The sequence below is a fragment of the Zalophus californianus genome, chromosome 8 (assembly GCF_009762305.2).
Source record: "Zalophus californianus isolate mZalCal1 chromosome 8, mZalCal1.pri.v2, whole genome shotgun sequence".
NCBI classification, from domain to species: Eukaryota; Metazoa; Chordata; class Mammalia; order Carnivora; family Otariidae; genus Zalophus; species Zalophus californianus.
Window position 1 is genome coordinate 81,933,351 of NC_045602.1, and position 24,790 is coordinate 81,958,140.

General features: G+C 39.2%; 1 non-coding gene across 1 annotated transcript; it reads right to left on the reverse strand.

The window, feature by feature from the left end:
• Positions 1-23,979: 23,979 nt before the first annotated feature.
• LOC113938776 lies at positions 23,980-24,087 on the reverse strand. Its single transcript, XR_003524983.1, has one exon. It is a non-coding gene; the product is annotated as a U6 spliceosomal RNA (small nuclear RNA).
• Positions 24,088-24,790: the final 703 nt, after the last annotated feature.

A 24,790-nucleotide genomic window follows, 5' to 3' on the forward strand; every position in this document is an offset into this window, starting at 1 on the left:
GGAGTGTGGTCACTTTCCCCCTTCTCAGGCCTAGCACTCCTGCAGCTTGGCAATGTTAAGAATTAATACTAGTTAGTGGCCAGGAGGAGAGATGAAGGTAGATCACAAAGGAGCACACGTAGTCTTGCAAAGCAGAGACCTCAACACCATCTTCAGCCAAAGGTAGGGGAGTGCAGGAGTTTGGCCAAGAACAGTGGGCCATTCCAATAGGCCCAGAAATTCAGAGTATCTGCCATTCAAGATTTTTAAGTTCATTAACCCTGATGTCTCAGGACCAACCTTTGCTAATCAGCACCCTGATCTTGGGAATTACTGGGATTGAGAATTCAACTCCTGTGGAACTCTGCTATTTATATTACTAAGTTCTGTGTCTGATCCTTAGCTTTTTCTGCTCTCCAACTACAGGAGATAAGAGTGTCTTTATAGGCTTCTGAGGAGGCTTCTGGCTTCATATTTTGTATTAAATTGGTAATTAATCACCCTCATATTTCACTACCTCTTCCTAATTCATTAATGACATTCAGAAATAGCCATCTAATCTCATTTTCCTTATATTTACTACTTCCATATGTCCCTGAAACACCTGAGCTATTGCACCTGCCTTCGTATCTCCTTCCACTAGTATATAGTCCCAGTACATGACCAATGAAAGTTTTAATAACTGTACAATAACAGCATATCAAAGGCTATACACACACACACACACACACACACACACACACCATTGTATATGAGGTCCTTATTGCTAACTGATGGGTGATACAGTTCCAAAATCTCATTTTGAGTCTGATTCCTGGGACCAATCCTGGCACCAACTATCTTAGGCCTGGTTCCCTGGGAGACAGACTCTGAAAAGCAGATTTGCATGCAGGAATTCTAATAGATGGTGTTCTCAGGAACACTGTCTTAGGCCTGGTTCCCTGGGAGACAGACTCTGAAAAGCAGATTTGCATGCAGGAATTCTAGTAGATGGTGTTCTCAGGAACACCTGTGAGGGACTAAGAGCAGATAGGGATTAAGCAGAAGGAGAGATTTACCTGTGATAGAATTGCATCAAAGGTCTCTGCCAAACTCATAGGGAATTCTTAAGCTGAGATGGCCCTTGAGAGATGACCTGAACTAAAGCAAGGGGGCCAGGCCTTTTTACCTCCAGTAGGACCCATCACTAGATGTGGGTTGCCCCAGGAAGTGGTCATTACCTTGAATGGATGCTCACAGGATGCTCAACAGTACCTGGTCTCGCCTTTATTCAAGGAGCTTTGGGTTTGTGAACTGAGTTAAATCTGAAAATTGGTAAGTGGCCATGAATCTACTGTGGTTATTTAAGCCAATGTCTGGTTAACAGACCCAGAGTTTTAAGGGATCAAGACAGATATTCGAAGGTTTCCTTGCTATTTCATCCTGGGAAGCCAATCATTAGTCAATGACTGCCAAAGATCTCTGAAGATCAGACCATTCTCATACCCACAGAAACCAATCTGATGACTACAGTAATTGCAGCTACCTTGCCTGTGGTTAGTAAGCACATTTCAAGAGTTTATCATCCACTGAAATCTGGAAGTCCACCTCAAAGTCAGTATCTCCCAAACATATCTATCGTCTATGGAAACGGCCATTACAGTGTTTTTCAAAGACATGTATGCTAAGCCCCATATCACCAAACTGAGACTTAGCTTAGTTACAGTTTCAGCTCTCCCAGAAATGGAATCCTACACCAATCAATCAGGGATTCCCTGATCAGCACTTAATTAGGTAATCTGCCTGATGGAGCCCTACCATCCCCTAAAGGAAAGTAACCTTACCGTAACCAATTTACTTTTTTGCCTAATATAACTTCCTTATTCTTGCTCCCTTCAGCCTGTAAAAGTTTTCATTTGTACAGCTCCTTGGAGCTCCTTTCCATCTGCCAGACTGGATGCTGCCTGACTCATGAATCATTGAATAAAGCCAATAAGATTTTTGAAATTTACTCAGTTGAATTCTGTATCCTAACATGGTCAAGGAGTCTGTACAATTTTTAGCTATATTAACCCCATAGGTCTTCAGGTCCAAAACATTTTCTTAGGACGATCATAGAAACTTCTCTGGTTCTCTGACTCTGCTGTATTAAGAGAATTTAAAATGTTGAGCCTAACCTTGTCTTCCTTTACACACTCCCACACAGCAGGAAACAGCAACCCGCCTAGTATTGTGTTCCTTGTGTCTCCCCCATTGCCCTAAGGCAGCACCCACTCGGTCCTGCAAGGCCTTGTCTGCACTGGGCATGTTATTCCGGGTGAGTGCTGATGACAAAGAAATTTTTCCAGCATTATGTGAAATGGACTACCAGACTCTCATCTTCTTATTCTCATCAGTGTTTTTCTATTTCAGCCAGGCTTTTCCTTTATTAGCTTCTCCTTTAAGTGAAGGCATGTTCCCTGCACCCACTGCTGGTAACAATTATTGAATAGGTTAAGGATCAGTCACAAGTAACAGAATCCACTATCTAGTTTACAAGGAATATATTAACTGGCATACAGTAGTTCATAGTATCATTGGGAGAGAAGGAGAGATGGGTCTGGGCCTAAATGTCCACATAAAATGCCTAAAAGTTGCTGTTCCTGCTGCGGCCATCATGGCTAGCAGACATCAGATGCCAGGAAGCCCACGGTAGTCCCACTGCTATTAGCCCTGCTGCCCTTTTGTATCAGGGACTGGACTTTACAATCCCTAAAAGACAGACGCCTTACCTCCACCTTTATCAGCAAATAGGAGTATTCACAGAGCCAACTTCCTTTGCTCTTTCCAACTCAAATCCAGTGGCAATGCACCTGATTGGAGGAGCCCACATCCACCTGTGTTACAGCTAGAAGAAGTGCATATTGAATTCTGTCTATGACACAGGAAGGAAGATATCGATCACAGCATGGGAATATATTCCAACATACAGAGGCTTTTCAAAGGATGATATATATCCTCAAGTGTTGAAAAATAAAATAAAAAGATCCATTACATCTTTACAACATGAAAAACCATTTACCGTATGGTGATTGTTGTAGAAAAGCAGAGTATACCATAGTAAGTCACCTTCATCTATTTGCTTATTTATGTATTTATTGTTTGCTTCTTCTGTCTGTAGTATGAGCTTCTTGAGGCCTAAAAGTTTTATGTGCATGGATATATCTGCTGGCTTTAACTAGGACAGAGTTTAAACCAGAATAGTTAGTCAATAATTACTGAACAGATTAAGAAATAAATAGATCTATTTATATCTAGCTAGGCTTCTTGATATATGGCCCGAATGTTGCACACAAATGAATGCAAGGCTTACTATTGTTATTTTTAGAATCTAAATTGTGCTTAAAAATATAATAGCTACTCAGTTAATTGTATTATTATTTTGAAGTTGACCAAATACTGTTGTTGTTTGACATTTAAGAAAATAACATGCCTGAGACTACACAGTTAGTAAAGACATGTGATTTTGGTGTTAAAAATTCAAATTCTGCTCCTGACACATGGGTGACCCTGAACAAGTTACCCTAGTTTCTGTGCCTCAATTTCCTTATCTATGAAATAAAGGTAATAATAGTAATCATAAGATTGTGGTGATTTTTAAAAATTATACTTAAAGGCCCTAAAACAATGTCTGTCGCATGATGGACATTCAATGGCTATTTATTATTTTTACAAATGGCCAATTCATTCCATCATTATATATAGAGATGTGGTTTCTGCAGTTGTAGGGTCTCGGTCTGGATGTCAGGCCTCTTGCTTCTCTGGCTGGGTTTTCTTCTCTGGCATTTGTCTAAATCCATGGAATGTTTTTTAAAAGCTTTTTTTTTTTTTAAATATTGGATATTTTATTTCTTCCTTTTAAGTCTTTTTATTTATTTATTTATTTGAGAGAGCGAGAATGAGAGAGAGAGAGAGCACATGACATGATAGGGGGAAGGGTCAGAGGGAGAAGCAGACTCCCTGCTGAGCAGGGAGCCCGATGTGCGACTCGATCCCGGGACTCCAGGATCATGACCTGAGCCGAAGGCAGTCGCTTAAGCGACTGAGCCACCCAGGCGCCCCCTAAATCCATGGAATGTTAAACAAAGGTCCATTAACAAGTCTACCACTGAATCAGCAGTTTCTTGAGGGCAATTACCAAGTCTTACTCATCTTTATTTCTCTAAAGCCTGGTGCAGTAGCTAACACATTTAGCAAAATGATTTTCAGCTTTGCCTTAAACATGCTCAGATAAGGTCACATATATTAAGTTCTTATCCATTCATGTTGGTTAAATATAAGAATTCTGTAGGTTTTTCTGAGAGAGTATTTGGTTTAGTATAAGATAAGAAAATGAGCATGAGTTTCTCTGAAACTTAGATATCTCATACAAAGGAGAATAAGGAAACCAAGAAATAATCATGATAAACATGACTCAGAAAGAGAGGGGTAACAACCCGTATTCAGAAAATGTAGCAATTCATCCTTGCCCAGACTGGTCACAAGGAAAGCCCAGAGGTTGAGTTACAGGGTGGGGAAGTGTTTATTAAAGGAGGTTGGAGAACATGAGAATGGTGTTTCTAATATTAATGTGATGTCAAGAGAACTTGTGCCTCAGTATTTTGCAAATAATCCAATTACACACAGCCTTTGTAGAGTAGGAAGTTAGAGTACATTGGGACACAATCTTATGATAGCTTCCACAGATCCATAAACATTATGGCTGCTGGGGTTTATCTGAAAATGGTATGCCAAGTATGAAATGCAACAAGAATTGCAATGATCAAATGTGGGTAAATAAGTCCCAAGGAAAGGAGGTGTGAAAGTGTTTATTGCATGAATTGGAGGCAGATAGTGGTTAAGATTATAGGCTTTAGAGCCTGACTACCTGGGTTTTTATATTAGCTTTTATATTGATTAGATTTATGGTGTTGGGTAATTGATCTTCATTTTCTCATCTCAAAAATAATGGTCATATGAGCTGTTGGGAAATGAAAACAGAAGTCTTGGAAAGTGTTTAAAGTACTGCTTGTCAGTGATAACTGCTCAACACATGTTAATTGCTATGATCATTTCCAAGCAAAATATGAACCTCATTCAAACTTCCTTTGGCCTTTCAAGAATACTGATAACTAATACACTGTCATTTTTAACAAGACTCTCCGATCTAAACTGGAATTCAATGGAGTCCTTTTGTCCAGGAGAATGATAGAACCACTTCCAGTAAAAGATGTGGTACACTGTGGTAGGGAAGGAGTCTTCGGTTGGGCAAACTCTGAAAAAGGCTTTTCTTGGCTCCTTACCTTCCACCTGTCCCACATAATGACGTTGTTGCTTCTCACTAAAATCTATTTTCGCACTTCCAAATGTCCAGTGCTCACATTTTGGGTGAGGCCTCCGTAACTCCGTAGCTTCGAATTTATAAGTGCATCCAGATTGTACTTCAACCTACTTGATCTTGAATAGGGAAATCACAAATCCCTGACTAGATATGTGTGGGTCTATACCTGGACCCTCCCTTCTGTTGCACTGAGTTATTATCTCTCCCTATTGCCAATATCACTGTCTTGATTTCCTGTCCTCTTGATTTCTTTATTTTTTTTTAAAGATTTTATTTATTTATTTGACAGAGAGAGACACAGCGAGAGAGGGAACACAAGCAGGGGGAGTGGGAGAGGGAGAAGCAGCCTTCCCGCAGAGCAGGGAGCCCGAAGAAGGGCTCGATCCCAGGACCCTGAGATCACGACCCGAGCTGAAGGCAGACGCTTAATGACTGAGCATGCCGGTGCCCCCTCTTGATTCCTTTATATGGATCCAAGATTCCATCAGACATCAAATCCTCTCAGCTTAAAGAACTTTTAATATTTTCTATGGTTAGCATCCCTGGAGTCAAATTTTCTAATTTTAGTTTAACTGGGAAAGATGTCTTCATTTGTTTCTCTTTTGTAAGGATATTTTCACTGGACATAGAATTCTAGGTTGACAGTTGTTTTTCCTTTCAGCACTTTAAAGACCCAATTCAATTGTTTTCTGGCCTCCATTGTTTTTAATAAAAAGTCAGCCATAATTTCACTGTTGTATTTGTCTATTTAATATGTCTTTTTTTCTTCTATCCACTTTTAAGAATTTCCTTTCATTACTGATTTTAAGCAGTTTTACTATGATTTCTCTACTATGTATGTTTCTCTTTGTTTTTATGCTGCTTAATTTCACAGAGATTTTTGGATTTGTATGTTGATTTTTTTAACCCAAATTCAAGACACATTTGGCCATATTCCTTCAGATATTTTCTCTGAGGAAAATACCTTCTTCTTCTGGGGTTCCAATTACACAAATGCTAGACTGCCTCATATTTTCCCACTGGTCATTGAAGGCCTGTTTTTGTATGTGTGTGTCATTCTTTTTTCTCTTGAAGTTCAGTTTGGATGGTTGTTGACCAGTTTTAGAGCCTAGTGATCCTTTCCTATACAGTATCCTCTCTCCTTAGGTCAATACTATAATTTTTTCCCTGTTAATGTATATTTCATTTCTATAATTTCCACTTCTTTTTTTAATAGCTTTCCTTCTATGTTGTTATTATCAATGCTCAAAAATCTGCCCCTTTTTTCCCATAAATCCCTTACATATTTATAATAGCTGTGTTAAAGTCCTTGTCTGCTAATTTCAGATCTTTACATATACTTCTATTGTTACTGTGTTTTTTCTGATTAGAGGCATAGTTTTCTGCATCCTAGGGTATCTAACATTTGGACACTTTGGATGATATGTGGTAGAGATTCTGTATTTTGTTAGTTTTCTCCAAATAATATTGAGTTTTATTCTTTCAGGCAATTAAATTACTACTGTATCCAGTGATCTTGTGGATGGTTTGGTTTTAGACTGTGTTTGAATAAGTTATCTCAGTGTTCATTTGTCAGATTACAGAAATTCCTTATATGGGTGAGAAATTTTTATTATGATTAATGATATTTTATCAACTTTTCCATGGAATTTTTCTCTTCTACTTTTTAATGTGGTGAATTATACTACTTGATTTCCTAGTATTAAACCAACTATATGTGCTGCTAGTAAACTAACCTTGTTGTTACATATTATCTTTTAAAATGTTGATGAATTCTTTTGCTGATATTCTGTTAGGATTTTCATCTGTGTTCACCACAGACATATGATATATGATATATATAATTTTATCTTACTCATATATATCAGAATGTTATCACAAGCATATTCTGCTCCAAGATGAAGTCATCAACTTTCCCCTTCTCTCTCAGCAACACCAATCTAAATCCAATCTGCACCTCAAGTTTCGGTTGAACTATTCTATTTCTTTCATGAATTTGGTCTTAATTCTTCTATTCACAGTGAATCATTCCATTCTGTATGTAACAGTTTAACTTTGTTACGCTTTTTCTGTATGATAACCCTTCGTATCTAGTATGTCCAGGAAGTTTGAATATTTCCTCCACAAGACTGTGATCCTCTTAAAAGAGAGACCTTAATAGAGAGACCTCCTGGGTGGCTCAGTCAGTTGAGCTTCCAACTCTTGATTTCAGCTCAGGTCATGATCTCAGGGTCCTGAGATCGAGCCTACATGGAGCCCCACATCAGGCTCACTCAGGAGGGAGTGTGCTTCGCTACATCTCCCTCTCTATCTGCCCCTGCTCTCTCTCTCTGTTTCTCTCTCTCTGTCTTTCAAAAAAAAATCTTAAAAAAAGAGAGAGAGAGACCTTTGTTTATAAACTTTGCAAGCTCTATCACCATGCCTGAGACAAAGCAGGTGCTCAGCACATCTGTTGAACTCGTTTATACCATGTTTTACATGCTTTTGATTTGGAAGGCCTTGTTCATCGTTGCTGAACTCACTTTCTTTGCTTACATGGATTCCATGATACCCTTTACTTTTCTCTATATAGTTGGAATTAAATAATAATAATGCTGGTGATTATAATGATAATATAACCAGCACAGAGCCAAAATGGCTTCTTCTGACCTCAAACTCATTCCACCAGAGCCTTGGGGGTGAAAGATACAACAATCCATCCAGTAATGGATGGATTAGTAATCCAGTAAAACAAATTGCTGGAAAGCAATTTAGTTCTTTACCTTTCTCTTGTGAAAAGGCTAGATATGAAGAAAATTCTGAGACAAATGCCTTAAACCATTTTTAAAAATAATTTCACATCTTTCTCTTACTCTGAGGACTCACCACAGTGTGCTGGTATCCAAAGTCATCCTTTTATTCCAAAAGGAATGGATACCAAAATGTTTCAAATGCATGCAAGGTCTAGATTCTTTTTTCACGCTTTCTCTTTTTCTTTAGATATCGAATCTTTCTTCTCTGCAACAAGTGATCTTTTTCCCTTTTTAAGGTTTCCTCCCCAGGAATCTATTGGATAAGGCTGGTAAAGCTGAAGGAGGCCTGAATGCCATTAGTCAAAGACAAAGTTTTCCCCAGCAGGTAGAGGAAGTAAAGCAACTATGAAATTTTTATTTTACTTTAACTTTTTGTCCCCCTCACATTAAAAATTATCAGCCACCTATTATATTTACCAAACTTTTAATTTTCACACATATATAATTCTCATAATAACTCTGGGAACTGAGCCGGGTAATGGACTTTAATGGCCTCATGGATCAGAAAGAAAACAAAATTCTGGTGAACACAAGATGATAATTAAAATAAACTAATTAGAAAATGTGTGTAGGGAAATGCAGCAGAATTATGATTTCTTAATAACACATTAATCATTTTTATTTTGAAGTATCAAATGTCACATTAACAAAGCAAAATTTGGGGTTGTTTTAAACACTTCCCTGGTGTTCTAAGCATGGGACAAGTCTTCCTAGTGAGAAATACGTCTCTGTCTGGGAGGTTGGTTTTGTTTCCACTTAACAAATAAATAAGCTAAGGATCAGAGCACTTATCACCTGCCTAAAATCGCACAATCGGTGAGCGGCAGGATAAGGATTGGAACCCAGAAATAATTCAGTCATTTGAGATGGACCTCACTAGTGTTTTACTTTACTTTTTATTTTTTGCTAGAATTTTGGTTGGTTGATTGGTTGGTTAGTTGCTTAACTGTTGTTTCCTTCCATTTCATACTGGAAGTACATCTTACCATCAACTTTTACCCCATCTTTGGACATCTCCCAAACACTACTTTTCTGATTATATGAGCAGGAAATTTTAGCTCCCAATGGACACTTCCTATTATCTATCTGGCTTTTCAGAATATAGCACATCCTCCCCATCCAAATAGTGGGGGCTCTTCTGTGTTTTGAGCTCCATTATTATATGACCTTCATTATTACCTGCATTATTTCATACAGGTATTTCTGGCAAGAATGAGGATCGTACGGGGAGGGAGGTAATGAGGGCAGAAATGACCAGCTAAGGTGCATGGAAAAGTTGTTCAGCCCTTAGCAGAGGAGTTGCCTAGTTTATGATCCAGGTATGTTCCCATGAATCTGCATCAAATAGCTCTCCAGGCAGCCTTTCAACATCACTCTGAAGTTGATCTCAGTGTTAACAGAATGACTGCAAAAATTATGATCAAGTACTCAAAATCACAACAGGAGAGTCAATATTCAAGCAGGTATCATTTAATATCAGTAAGAAAGAGGAAGTAATTTTAAAAAGAATGGAGCATTCCATCAGGTCTGTAGGTCTTCAGAGTTCAATGGAAAAATATTAATATCTTAAGAGCCAAAGAAACATACAATCTAATGAGCCCTCTGCATTATAGTGCAACATCTGGGGGGCTCTTTCCCAAATATTTAGTCCCCGTGTAATTAATTCTATCTCTGAGACTACCTGACAGCTTCCTTCTGCCTAATGGAGTCATCAATCCAGCCACCACAGATACAGTCAGGTATAACAACTCTTAGGGTCAGAGATAAGGATCAGTCAAGTCCTGCCTAAAATCCCTAGTCATTAAGAAGCTCACCAAGTTGACGGCCACCTGGGTGGCTCAGTTGCTCAAGTGTCTGCCTTCAGCTCAGATCATGATCGCAGGGTTCTGGAATCAAGCGCAGGGTCCTGGGATCAAGCCCAGACTTGGGCTTCCTGCTCACCGTGGGGAGTCTGCTTCTCTCTCCCCCTTTAACCCCATGCCCCCTCACTCATGTTCTCTCTCTTACTCTCTCTCTCTCAAATAAATAAATAAATCTTTTTGAAAAAAGCTCACCAAGTTGAGAAGGTACCGCCTAAAATTGTATGGGAAAATAATTCCCAAATTGTGTGAAATGCCATAATTCTTCCCTTAACGGATACCTATCTTTCAATGATGGGAAGACTTACAACTTAATATAGAAAATATTTGTAAGCTCTAATCTTTGGTACTGATATCTTGGAATTAAGAAACCTGTGCATGATTGATACTTTATGTATTTATATTGTTTCAGATTTTCAACTGATACAGACAACAGATTAGCCTTATAAATGCGGTATAAGATGAATATTTAAGCAATTGAAATAGTCCCAAGATTCTTAACTAGCCATCTTAGTAAGATTACAAAGAGCCATGGAATTATAAGTTTGATTCATCAAATGTGGACTGACCTTAAAAATTTAGAAAAATAGCTGTGTTTGAATTTTAAATTTGTAACTTTAGTAAATTTCTTCTGCTACCCCAAAGCAGAGTGTTCCCATGAAATCTCTCCTAGACTGGCATAAAGTGGCATAAAGTGAAGAAACAGTTACTATTCATTTATATGGAAAAAGTTTTGAGCATTCCCAGACCGCAAAAATAATCTCTCTTAGGCTTTTTCTGATACCTTAGCACCCATCTTGCTAACAGATGCACAGAACAAGTTGAGATAAAGCCCAAATGCTCACAGACACAGGTCAGAGCTCTGGCGGTGTGATGCTGAGAGGCTGAGATGTTGAGATGCTGAGATGCTGAGATGCTGAGTGTGGCTCCTGGGGAAGGGGGCTCAGGTGCGCACTGCATCTACAGTGGCTGCCTGCAGCACAAACAATGAATGCTGTTTTTACTTTGTGGCCTTTTTTGTAAAAGTGAAAATCCTTTCTGGATTTCTTTGGGTTAGGGAAAGCAGGTACTAATGTAGGTCTTTTGTTAAAGCAAGGTGACACACTGTGACCTTTCGAAAATCAGGGAATGCCTGTATTAACTTTTTTTAAAAACCAAAGTAAACCTCTGAATAGCTTTTCCATGCACAGTACTGCCCTGCAGGGCACCCAAACTCACATATCTATTGTGAGCTAATCTCTTGTTAAGCTTTCTGCCTGTTTGAATTTCCATTTGGCTCTTCAAATCCTCCTAGAAAATGCCTTCAGACTTGGGGATGGCAGTGTGGGAGCTTGGGGACAGATTCACTAGGTGACACCCAAGAATCATCCAGAGTTACCGGATGGGTAAGCACAGCCAGGCTGTAAACTGAGAGAACCAGAGGAGATCTGGGGGGTCATCAGAAAGTATTCGAGAGACTTCACCTGACCCCTGACTACAGTTTGGAGAACACAAAGTCTTAGACCCGAAGTACATGCTGTACGCTTCCACCATAGGGATCCAGGTCTCAATATTTGGACTTGTTATCTTCAATGATAAGAAATTAAGACCTAGAGTGTGTTTCGCTCTGAAAGCCAGGGTGAAGTGTTGTTTCCGAGATAATCTTTTGTTAGTCCTTGCTTGTTGGGGTTTTGTCTTTCCCTAAGGGTGAATTCCCTGGCATGACGGCCCACTCCCTTCTCTATATGGATGCTTTAGCTGGCAAAAGAACTGAGGTTGAAATTTGAGATTGGCTTTATGGGTGAGGTTCCTGTTTGTTCAAAGCCACCTCCTATCTTTCCCTTCTGAAGCCACCAAAGAAAACTCTGAAAATCCTGGAGTGACCCTTAATTAAGGCAGCTCGGGGAGGAGGTACAGAGTAGCTAAAATAGAATGCCTTTCTTTTCCTGTATAGCAAATATAGACTGGCTGAAAGGCTTTTATGGACTAACCAGTTTTCCCTGGTTTGATCTACTATCTGACTAAAGCGAAACAATCTTTCCTCTGTTTCTTTTACACAAGGGGCCAGATTTTAAGCAAGTGGGTCCTTCAGCTACAAATGGCTATGTTTCTGGGAGCACCAGCCATTGTCTCCAAACAGCTGTTCCCTACCCTTGGGGGAAATAAGTGGTGACAGGGTAGGGCTGGTCCTGGGAATTGATGACGGGGTCAAGGTCTTCTGAAGGATCCAGCTCCTTGTTGCTCAACCCCTCCCCTCCAGGCCTCACCCTGCCCCCTTTACTTTATCAAAATGCCTCCTTAGGCAAGTTCAGAAGAAGCACCTGACATTTTGGTGTGTTAGAGCTCTCAGATCTAACTGTCCTCAAAGCCTCATTGGAGGAAAATTAATTTCAGGTATCAAAGTGGTTGAAAAAGGTTTGTAGGGAAAAGGAGGATTCCCTCTCACTCACTTTAAGAAAGGAGGCCTTCTTAAAATGAAATCTGACGTGCTCAGATCTGTGTATGACTCCAGACCAAAAGAAAAATTGGTCTGAACTAGTGCTATAGCTGAATTTGCCCCGACTTGGAGCAACCATTTTAAGCAATCTATTGAAGTAAAAACTAGAAAGCACGTAGGAGTGTATTTTTAAGCTTAGTTGAAAAGAAAGTGAAAATGTGCTATCTTGTTCTTGCCATGCAATTTTAAATTGCCTTTCTTTTCAGGGAGGTCTTTCAATAGAAGCAATTGGACAAATAGAAAGGTTTAAAAGGTTATTTCCTGCACATTTGCACACTCCAAATGTTTTCTTAAGAGCAAGGGTAATCACCTGTAAAATGTTGTACCAACATTTTATCTTAATGATTCTCAGTCTTTATTGTGCATGAGAATTACCTGGGGAATTTGTCCAAAGCACAGATTTCTGCACAGTCTCCCTCACTTCTCCCCCAGATAATCCAACAGGTCTGTGCTGGGGCCCAATAATCTGCATTTTGGGAAATTCACAACGAATCTGATCTTGGGTAAACCACAGGGTTCACTTAACCTGCAGGACTACATAGCTAATTTTGATTTGGATGCTCACCCTCTTTCCTGGCCTTGCTTGTGCTCAGCTCCCTTTGTCCTTTGTCCCCTTTGCCTGTGCCACCTCCTCCCCTCCCAGGGAAGCTAAGCCCTGGGGCACCACACTTTGAGTCCCTGGTTTTGAGTTAGGTCCTGACTTTAGGGGGAGTGCTGGTCACATGGCAAACAAATTCTCACTTGCTGCGGCCTCATTTCTCTAGGATAAGCTTCCTACCCTTGAGGAAACAACCACCTAGAAGTATGTCCTGCAATGTGGTTACCACACTTTAAGAAAAACATAGCAGATCTGGAAAAGAAACTGCAGACATTAAAAACAGCACAGAAGGTTTCATAGGAGACAAAAGAAATAATTACAGTCTGTATATCTAGGAAGTCAAAAATTCCCCAGAAGGGCCATAGTCTGAGAACCAGTTGGCACCATAGAAATCACGGAGTGCTGGCTTCTCGGTTCAAAGTCACCAGAAAACATGTACGTGAGAGAAAAACAATGTGGCCTTACCTCCTAGAGAAAAACACCTAGCACAGTTTGAAGGAGATCATTTTGCAAGATAAAAAAAAAAAGATTACCCAACAGGTTATGGATTAAGTGTAGACAACTCGTTATTAGCAAATAAATCACGTAAAAGATTTAAAGAACATTCTTGAAACATTCGTGCATGTGGGATATATGAAGAAATAATTAAAGAAAATTAAATATGTTCAGATGACTCTAACATTTGAAAGAGACCGGTATAATCTCTCCCAAAGGGATTTCTTTTTCCTTTACTTTAAAAAAAAAAATTTACTGGTTTGCTGAAACCAGACATTTCTTCTTCAGTCAGCAGGTCAAATGAAACCTCAGCACATGTGTAAAGTAATGTGCATGGTGTAACAAGAAACATGGCGTGCAGCTGGAATGTCTAGTATAGTTGGGGGATAGAACATACGTGCAAACAGAAGATAACTAAGCACAGCATAGCCAATAGAATGCACTGGGGTTGGGGAAATGGCCCTGATACTATGAGAGGTAGAATAGTCTACTTAGTTCCTAAGGATAAACATCAGGATCTAGAGTCACACCTAACAGATTTGTGCCTCAGGTTTTTCATCTTTAACATAGAGACAATGGTAATAGTGGTAAGACCTCTGTAACTTTGTAAGGTTGAGATTTAATTAATGCATGTAAAATGAATGCCATCCAGTATAAGAGCTTAATAAATAATAAGGCCTTTATTTTCACTGTGCCCTTCCTTTTGAATGTGTTCTACCATGCCATACTTATTCTTACTCACCCCTCAAAACCCTGCTCAAATAACACCTCCCTCAGAAAGCTGGTCCTGATTCCTCGATTTGGTTTTGGGGTGCATTACTATCAGCATTGATCTACTCAGTCTTTGGTCTCCTCCACTAGATTCCATGCTCTCTGAGGACAGAGAGCAGGATTTATTGACTGTGTCCTGAGGGCTTAACAGCACGCTCAGCATATCATAGGTACCAAGCAAATAGTTCTTCATTAAATGAAATGAATTTCTTTTTTTTAAAAAAGCTTTTATTTATTTATATGAGAGAGAGAAAGAGAGAGAGAAAGAGAGAGAGAGAGAGAGCACGTGCACAAGCAGGGGGGAGGGGCAGAGGGAGAGGGAGAAGAAGACTTCCTGCTGAGCAGGGAGCCCAACTTGGTGCTGGATCCCAGGACCCTGGAATCATGACCTGAGCTGAAAGCAGAGGACACTTAACCAACTGAGACACCTAGGCACCTGAAATGAATTTCTTAAATATGGAAGGTAGGACTTTATACTAAATCTCAAGGTCCAGGTAAAATCCTAAAGGACAGCAATGGGAGGGGCACAAAATCTCATGAATGAATAACTATTGGTTTATATATATCTTCGAAGAAGTATTAATCCCTCCTCCTGCTGATCCACATTCTTCTGTTGGAAATTTACTTACAGGATGCAATTTTAGTTCGGGTGTTAATATCCAGATTGTAACTCCAGCACACTAAAGGAGCCTGACAGAATTTCTACTTCATATGGTTATTATTGTCATTAAATGTAATAATAAATATTTGGAAGCAGAGTCAACCACTATTAGTGTACCCAATATAAGTTCATAGCACTTTTGTTAATCAAGCGCTTCTTCCCTGTCTCATGCTCTGGAATATGAACCCCATGAACGCAGGGACTGTCTCTTTCACCATTATAACCAGAACACCTGGAAGTATAAGTTCCAAGTAACTGCTCAATAAATATTGGTAGATTGAATGAATGAATTAATTAATTAATTAATTACTGAGTAAGAAGGTATGAGCTATTTTTTTCTTAAGAAAATAGTTTATTTATACTTCCCCCACATGCTTTCTGCACTCATGTATTTCTCCCTTTGATTGACCCTCCCAACTTTACACAAACACCTGCCTGCTGATACTGTCCTCTCAGATCTCATTTTACATGCCCCCTCCTTCTTTCTAGAGCCTTATTAATCCCCCAACATAAATTATTGTCTCTGCAACTCAAGTCCTGTAATTAACCGTCACCTGTATTAGAGCAAGGCTTGCATATTGCTTGACTTTTTCTCACCCTGCTCCAGATGTTAAGTAACTCATCTTTGTTCCTTGAGCTTTGTGTCGACTCATTCCTGATCACATGTGTGGCATGAGCTTTTGTTATGTTGCTTCACAGATCATTTTTAAGTTATAAAAGTAATGGCTTTAACACATCTGCATATCTCAATAATATGTTATATATAGATATAACATCTCACATAGTATATTGTTAGGCATTTAGATTCAGTTATTTTCCAAACATTTTCATTTGTGGATATTTAAATAAACATACACTCTTGCTCTATTTCCTAATTTTAATTTTAAGAAGTATTACTTTTGAGGACACGTGGGTGGCTCAGTCAGTTAAGCGACTGACTCTTGGTTTCAGCTCAGGTCATGGTCTCATGGGTTGTGGGATCCAGCCCCCTGCTGGGATCTCTGCTCAGCAGGAGTCCACCTGAAGACTCTGCCCCTCCCCCTACTTGCGCGCGTGTGTGTGCGCGCACGCGCACACACACGCACACTCGTGCGCTCTCTCTCAAATAAATAAATAAATATTTGGGGAAGAAAAAGGAAAAAGTATTACTTTACTACCCTTTCAGTTCACAACATAGTGATTTGACAATTGTATACATTATATAATGTTCACCACAGTAAGTGTGGTTACCATTTGTCACCAGGAAAGGTATTACTTTGTGTGGATTTAAAAACGATTTTTTCTATTTGTTATATTTATATTATATATTTTATATATTATAGTATATATTATTATATTTATCATATTTAAAAGTGGTTCTATAATTTGGACTGGTTCTGATGTCTCAGTGACTTAACTTCCCTGATTACCCATTTTCAAGTTTATAAGGTAGAGTTTCCTGTCAGTGAACATCACATATGTTATAAAATTTGTTACTCTTTCATAGTATTTAACCATAATATTAAGAACATTGTGTACTATATTATTTGATTCCTATTACTTAGGGTATGAATTTTTTTAAAGAATTTATCTATTTATTTGAGAGAGGGAGAACATAAGCAGAATCATGGGCAGAGGGAGAGGGAGAAGCAGACTCCCCGCTGAGCAGGGAGCCTGATGCAGGGCTCCATCCCAGGACCCTGAGATCATGACCTGAGCTGAAGGCAGACGCTTAACCCGCTGAGCCACCCAGGCGCCCCTAGGGTATGATATTTCTAAAGCTCTTATAAGTATTGTCAAATTATTTTTCAAACATTTTCTGCCACATTACGTGGTCTCCAGCAATGGACAGATATACCAGTTCCATTCATATTTTCATCTGTACTATACACTACAATTTTAAAAATAATTTAATAGAGGAAATGAACTTCATTATTGCTTTCATTTGAGATCTTTCACTAGAAATGGAGTTGAACACTTTTCAGTTTACTCATTTTTATTTTCTCTTACTCTTCACATACTGTGTCCAGACTGTGGCGGAAAAAAATATTTTAGCAATTTTTATGCATTAAAAACCATCACCACAGATTGCAATAAACTAAATGTTCCAAACAATCTTTTTAATAATACCAATTCTCATCATGCAGTAAGTGTTTACATAGCTTAAAGCTCACTTCAATGCAAAGGAGAGTCACGGATTAAGAGAGAAGTCATAAAAATCCAGTCATGCACCAAGGTCTCTTTAACAGTCAGCTTTTGTTAATTACAAACCAGGGGTGGAGATGGGCGAGACCATTTCCATTCTACACCAAACCAAAAGAAAGGGAGGCCACTTATCTGGGGAGCATAAAGCAAATCAGACCCTGCTCCTTTCCCTAGTCCACCTTTGTTTGCTTATTTAACCAGGCAAAACTACTTAACCACACAAAACAGCTTCTACTATATTGACATAAAACTCATTTCACATGACCCACAAATAATTGCGGCAGCCTTCAAAAGGGTACCCGCTCACAGCTCCATCATTTCCTTACAACAAACTGGCAACAGCCCTACTGTGCAATATTTAAAATTTTAGAACCCAATGGCCCTTCATTTGTCAAGCAGTTTCCGTGAAATCGATTTTTAAAAAATCATTTATAAAATCTCATTTTCAGTGTTGGACAAGAACCCAGTTTGATGACTGGGGCTGAGGACATCCTGAGGCACTGGCTCTCAGTCGTGGCTGCACATTGGAGTCTCCTGGAGCTTTAATAGACGCTAATGTTGCCCCCTTGCCAAAGGTTCTGATGTCATCCGCCTGGGATGAAGCCCAGGCAGCGGGGGTTTTTAAAAGCGCCTCAATCAAGAGCCTCAACCTCACTGCTTTAGGGGAAAGTAGTGGATAGAGTTTCATTGTTATCTGCTGTGTAGCGACTTCTGTTTGTAAAAAGGTAATAACACATGTGAGTTTATTTCTCAAAAAAAGAGATTCGTGAGGATTTGTTTTGTCTGTTTACTTGCTTGTTTGAAGACATGCCTACAAGGTATTTTGAAATACAGAATAAACATGATGCCAGTTAATCAGATCTTTTAAAAAGTAGTTCTTCGGTTTTAAGACTTAACATAAATGCAGGTAAAGGAACACCTACCAAATGATGGTTTTGCCACTGATGCTCTGGCACACATTCACTGTTTTAGCATATTTCCCGGCATCCTCTATTCCTACTCTTCTACTCTCCAGAGCCATCCAGACCACCTCCTTTATGCACCTCTTTGTTCTCACTGCCTGGCCGTAGTGCCTGATACCATCCGGTACATGGGGTTGTTGACTGACTACATTTTTGCATTGTTCTGCCAGCTGCATAGGCTGTTATTAGTAGCAGTACCACAGTGACCTCTCTTGATGAAACCAGAAAGTGCAGTAAGGCATTCCAGAAAGGAGTTCTTGTAACAACAGTCAAGTTGAGGTTGAAATGTGAGGCAGTCCCAGTCTTGGACAAAACTGAGGGGGGAAATAATATCAAAGGAGCTTAGGGCAAATGGGAAGCAGAAAAGCACGGTTGGTCTGTTTCCGTAAGTAGCCTGGCCCAGCATTTTTTTAACTTGTCTGAATCTTTTTCTTCCTCCATGTCCATATCCCAGAGGCACAAGCTTAAGTGCACTCTTTTAAATGATTTTACTGGGTTTTGAGCATTCAAAGATTTAAATGTTTTGTGCTATGGATCGATTTTTCACGAGTCACCAAGGCATTCTAATCAAGGCAATTAAAAAAATCTCGTACTGCATTTTAGAAGACAAAGTCACAGTGCTTTAGAGTAGTTTTGTTTTTTAACTGTTCCTACCTTTAGTTTGTATTTGTTCTTACTGTTTGTGTACTGATACATACTTAGCGTAAACTCAGAAGGAAGAAGAAATGAAAGAGACAGCTTTTGATGCCATGGTCAAGGTGATAACTAGTTAAGAAATTAAAGGCAAGGAAACTTGATCCTAGGGGCTCCTGGGTGGTGCAGTTGGTTGAGCATTGGACTCTTCGTTTCGGCTCAGGTCATGCTCAGGGTCATGAGATCCAGCCCTGAGTCAGGCTTTGGGCTTAGCATGGAGTCTGCTTAAGATTCTCTCTCCCCGTCTCTCTCTCCACCCTTCCCCCCTTCTCTCTTTCTCTCTCTCTCAAATAAATAAATCAATTAAAAAAATGAAAACGTGATCCTCTGAAGCAAATACAAATGGGAATACTATCACCAAATCATAAACACTTACGCTATTGGGGGTCAGCCAGCTAAAAGTTAACCCGGAGACTCTAGCTCTAAACTCAGGGTTCAGTTTCAACCTTTGCACCCACTGAATCAATTAACTTTCTGCCTAATTAACTCAGCTCTCGGATGAGGCTACACATAAAGCATCCCATATGGACAGTGGCCCTATTTCCCCCTCTAACAACAAGGTATAAAATTGCTTATCTGCATACTGATAACTTAGAGGTTAAAGAAAAAACAGGAGGTAGGCTGTTTACTTGAATAGAAATATGATATTAACACAAATCTTCTTTGAACAAAATGATAACTTTAGAGGTGGTAATAAAGGAAAGAGTATACAACAGCCAGGTGAAGAATTAGAACATTTTCTTCCCTGAAGAATGAAAACACCCTGGATCCTCACTCCATTGACATTTTGGGGGCTTCGACCATGGGATCACCTTCATAGTGGGCCTACATTGTAGACCTCCTAATAGCAATAAATAAACCTTTCATCACAAAACCATTTTAGATGGAATCCAAAACAAAGAACTCCATATCAAATTACCAAACTATTTTTGTAAGACTGCAGGTTTACTCTATTTATTTTTCTTCACACACCCTGTCCCCAAGACTTTTAAAGAGTGCTAAACATGATACAAAACCCAAGAAGATAACAATAATAAAGCAGAAGCAACAGAATAAAAGAAACTAAAGATAGGGCCAGAAAACGGAGCCAGAAAAGAGGCTAAAAATATGCATAAACACGGTATCGATGTGCTCTCTTCCACGCGTATGGGCCACAAATGTGGCTTTAACCTGCTAGCAGCCACAGTGAATAGAGTGGCCTGGTCAAGTATTCCTGTACAGACTCTCTAAGATAAAAACAAATGAATTTCACAGAAGACAACCAAGTCTTCCTGGTATTTAGACCAGAAAACAAAAACACAAAACAAAACAAACAAACAAAAAAAACACTTAGGCTTGGTCCCTTTGTGAAAAAGAAACTAAGTGATAGAACAAGCAATGTCCTCAACAATATCTTAATACAAAGTTTCATAGGACTTTTCCTTAGGATACTCCTCTGGATGGGGTGCCCAGTTTCATTTGAATTTCAGATAAACAAGCCAGACATACTTCCACTAAACAATTACTCATTGTTTGTCTGTGATTCAAATTTAATTCAGCACCCTGTATATTTATTTGCAAAATCTGACAACTCAGGGTGAAGGCCTCAGAAAGAAATGCAAATCCCTACATCTGTGCATGTTGATAATACTGATCAGAATGTATGACAGGGTTCAGGCACCAGCCATGGGCAAGATCAGTGCTATAGCTTAGAACTCTTGAGTATCTAGGGGAGAAATATTCACCCAGCTTAAAAATTGAAATATTTGATGGGAAAATCCTTTTCAGGGTCATTAAGAACTAGAAGAGGTTTTACTTAAAAATGCATGTAAGTCTACTGTATTGGCAGGTGATTACTGCTCCCCTACAGACAATTTGTGGAATATCAGTGATTTTACTTATTTATTTTTTCTGGGTTTGGTGTCATATAAAATGATTGGACACTGACATAGATTAATTATCTTAAAACAGAGCTTCCAACCCATCCTGTGGAATGTGAGAACCTAGTAAAATATTCTAAATGCATTTTAAAGCATTAATTAGTGATAAAAAGACACTTGACGAAAAAAAAAAAGGATTGCTTTTCAGTCTTAGAAAGTCAACTGTGGATTCAAAGAGAATACCTAGAGTGAAATTTGATAGAAATTGCCAAATTGCTCCCTAAATAAATTTTATCAGTTTACATGCCAACCCTCAGGGTAGACTGCTTTCCAGCACTCTTAGTAATAATACTCACTGTGGATGATTTAATTTTTGCCAGTCTTATAGGTAAAAGAAACCATATCTTCATGTTGAATCAACTTGAAACTCTTCAACTGTGAACAAAATTGTAGTTGACATTTGTCAATTTGGGGCTGCCAGCCCCCATTGTCAGTCCTTTTCACCTTTCCCAGGCACCCAAGGATTGCCCTTTGGGGAACTGTACCTTCCTGCGTCTTTGGGGTAGGTGGTAGAATCCACATCTCTCTATGAAAACTGTGGGGTCAAAGCAAGGGGTCCCATGCAGGGGGTACCATGACAGTCCTTTGGACATTTGGAAATTCTGGGGGACGCTGATGTTTAGGAGAATGACCCAAGAGTGAGGGCGCTGGTTGAAGCCACAGCTGTCTTGGTGGGAGCTGCTGTGTGAGTATTTGGTGCTTGCGCTGTGACTGTGGTTCTTACCACACAACACTCCAGAGCTCTGTGGCCATGGTCTGGTTTGGAACATAAGCTTTTACTGCCCTGAGCCCCAGCTATCTCTCCAATGCAACCATTTCCTCTTGGAGAAAATCAATGTATTCCTTCTGCTTGAAATCAGGGACGCTGGCACAATTGTATAGAGAGAGGTCCCATCTAATTTTCCTCTACTGAATCTGTTAAATAGTGAGTCTTTCCAGTGCATGAACATGATTTGATCATGACATATACAGTTTCCTCAGGAATTCATCTATGGTATTATGCAAAGTATTAAATCTAAATTACAAAAAAAATTGATTAGCATGAACCCATCTAGAGTGCAGTATTATCAGCTCTCGTTAAAGACTGGTGCATTTTTAAACAAAACTGTTATACCATGGTATGAAGTGGTATTCAGTTTTGGCACATGGAACATAGTGAGGAGAACTGAAGTTTGTTGATCTCCGGGTTCCAAGATTAGTAAAAATAAGGACTTAGCCCTAAAAATAAATACTTTCATCTCGGCTTACTAGCTAGTGTGGAGGATCAGAATATGCCACCCCCAGATATATAGCTTTGGTATAAGGAGAATCAAGAGATGCAGAAAGAAGGCTTCTCAGAGCTTCTCTTGTCTGACTCATAGCGGAAGCTTCTGAAAATGAAAACTGCCCCAAGTGCCCTCTCCCAAGGAAGCTCTATGGCCAAGGAGAAGATGGAAACCTGGCACCAAACTGAAACTGCACAAACAAACTTTGCTAAGATGGCCCTCCTTTTTCTCTTAGTTTCTCCCATGTAGTCACCTTCCTCTAGAAGCCTGAAAACCCTTTTCCCTGTGTCTTGTCACTTCCCTACAAATTTGTCCTTCTTTGTTAAGAAGCCACGTAAGCCCAAATTCAAACCACCCCTTTGAGTCACTCATCACTGAGTATCTCCCATGTGCATGTATGCTGTCCATGTTAATAAATTCTGTTTTTCTCTTGTTCATCTGAATTTTGTCAGATTATTTTCAGACTCCAGCTGGAAAACCTAGGAAGCTAGAGGGGAAAAGGTTTTGTCCCTTCCCAACACTGGCACCAAAGACGGTACCAAATAAACATATCTGCTGAGTAAGTAGGTACTCTAGATGCGCATGGTCTGATGTTCTGTCCGGTATAGAGTCCAGGAGAAAGCCATTCAATTCAAGGACGCCTGAAATCTTGACAGTTCTGTGTGTGCACTGTTAGGCAGGAAAGTGCCATGTTGGCCTCAAGGGTCTGCCTATCACATGCTACCTTGTACAGCAATGTCTTGCTGTGCCAAAATTGTGGTCTCCTGTGTTCTCTGTGGGCTTCAGTGTTCTTACTGCAGCGTGGGTCCTCAGGAGATCTCACTGTGGCTACCTCAGGACCATCTGTAGCAGCCATTCTTTCACAAACACCAAATGGTCCCTGTAGAAAGTACGATTTCTTTTTGTTATTAAATTGTGTGTATGGAGAGCATCTTCCCTTATCAAATGGTTGTAAAACACTGCAACTTGAAGTGTAGTCTTAAGTTTTGATTATTTCTCTTTCTTTCTCTGTATGTGTGTGTCTCTTTCTTTTTCATCTATGTATATATTCTCCCCATCCCCTTTGGCCAGAACAATCTTTAAGGATGTAGCTGCATAATTTACATACAATACATAGATTTTAAATATTTGTTCTGAAGAGTTTTGTTAATCATATACACCTATTTAACTATCTGTGGAAATAGAAAACATTCTCCCAAACCCCAGAAAATCCTTTCAAGCTTCTTTATAGTCAGTTTTGCACTATTTCCACTAAGAGAGAGAGAGAGAGAAACACTAGTTTCTAACACATAGACTTGTTTTGCCTGTATGGAATTCATATAAATTGAATCATAAAATTTGTGTTTTTTAGTGGGGGTGCTTGATATAATGTTTTTGAAGTTGATCCAAATTATTGTGTATGTCAATAGTTCATTTGTTTTTACTAAGAAGCATTTCACTGTTTGAGTTTGCCACAGTGTGTTTATCCATTCACCTGTTGATTGTTATTTGGGTCATTTCCAGTTTGAGGCAGTTATGGATAAGGTTACTATGAACATTCTTCTCTAAGTCTTTCTGTGGACATACAGTCTTTACTTCTTTACTTTACATAAAGTCTATACTACTCTACTGGTGTAACACCTGGAAGTGAAATTTTGGGGTCATGGGGTAAGTTTAACTTTATGAGAAATTGCAAAGGAGTTTTCCAGCATGGTTGGACATTTCTATACTCCTGCCAGCAATAGATGAGACTTTTAGTTGCTTCTGATACTCACTAACATTCGTTTTGTCAGGGTTTTTTTTTTTTTTTTTTTTTTGATAACAGCCCCCCTAGTGTGTGTGAAATGGTATCTTACTGTGGTTTTAATTTGCATCCCCTGATGGCTAATGATATTGAATACCTTTCCATGTGCCTATAGGCTATTTTGTGTACTTTTTTGGTAAAATATGTGTTCAAGTGTGGGCTTTTTTTCTGTTATTTTAAATTGGGTTGTTTGTATTTTTTCTTATGAGTTCTTTATGTATTTTGCAAATTCGCATTCATCTTTGTGCAGGGGCCATGCTAATCTGCTCTGTATCATTCCAATTTTAGTATATGTGCTGCCGAAGTGAGCACTTTATGTATTTTGGATTCAACTCTTTAGTTAGATATATGTACTCTAAACATTTTTTCCCAAACTATTATTTCTTAATGAGCTGGGGCAAGTACATATCATAACCATTCTCTGGAATAGCTATACCCAAATATTCAAGTGACAAATATGCCAGGCAGTTATTGCCATCATAAAAATTTGGTATAAAAAACTATCCTAAAACACAGTGACTTAAAACAATAAGCATATGTATATAGCAACCAAGGGTAGAGGTCAGTTGGGCTCAGCTGATCTAGGCTGGGTTCAGCTGAAGTGTCTTGGCTGGGCTCTTTCTGCTCCATGGGTCTCATATTCTCTTCCTGGAATCAGTAGGTGGGCACAGCCATATTCTTCTAATGGCGATGGCTGAGGCACAAAAGGACCAATAGAAAGATGCAAGGCCTCGAGAGTCTGAGACTCAGACAAACACTGTGTTACTTTCACCTGTGGACCAAAGCATCTGTCCTGGTTGAAACCAGAGCTGAAGTGAGAAGTGTGCCCTGCCCACAGTTAGCGACCTTTGCAAAATTACTTGACAAATGGCATAGATACGGGGAGCAGGGAAGAAAGGGACTTAATGAAATCTGTTGCAAACATGTAAAAGTCACAAGTTTATAAATGCACTTTTAAAGAATTTATGATAGAAAATAGACATTAGGAATAATTCACAGAATATTTTGCCCTCAT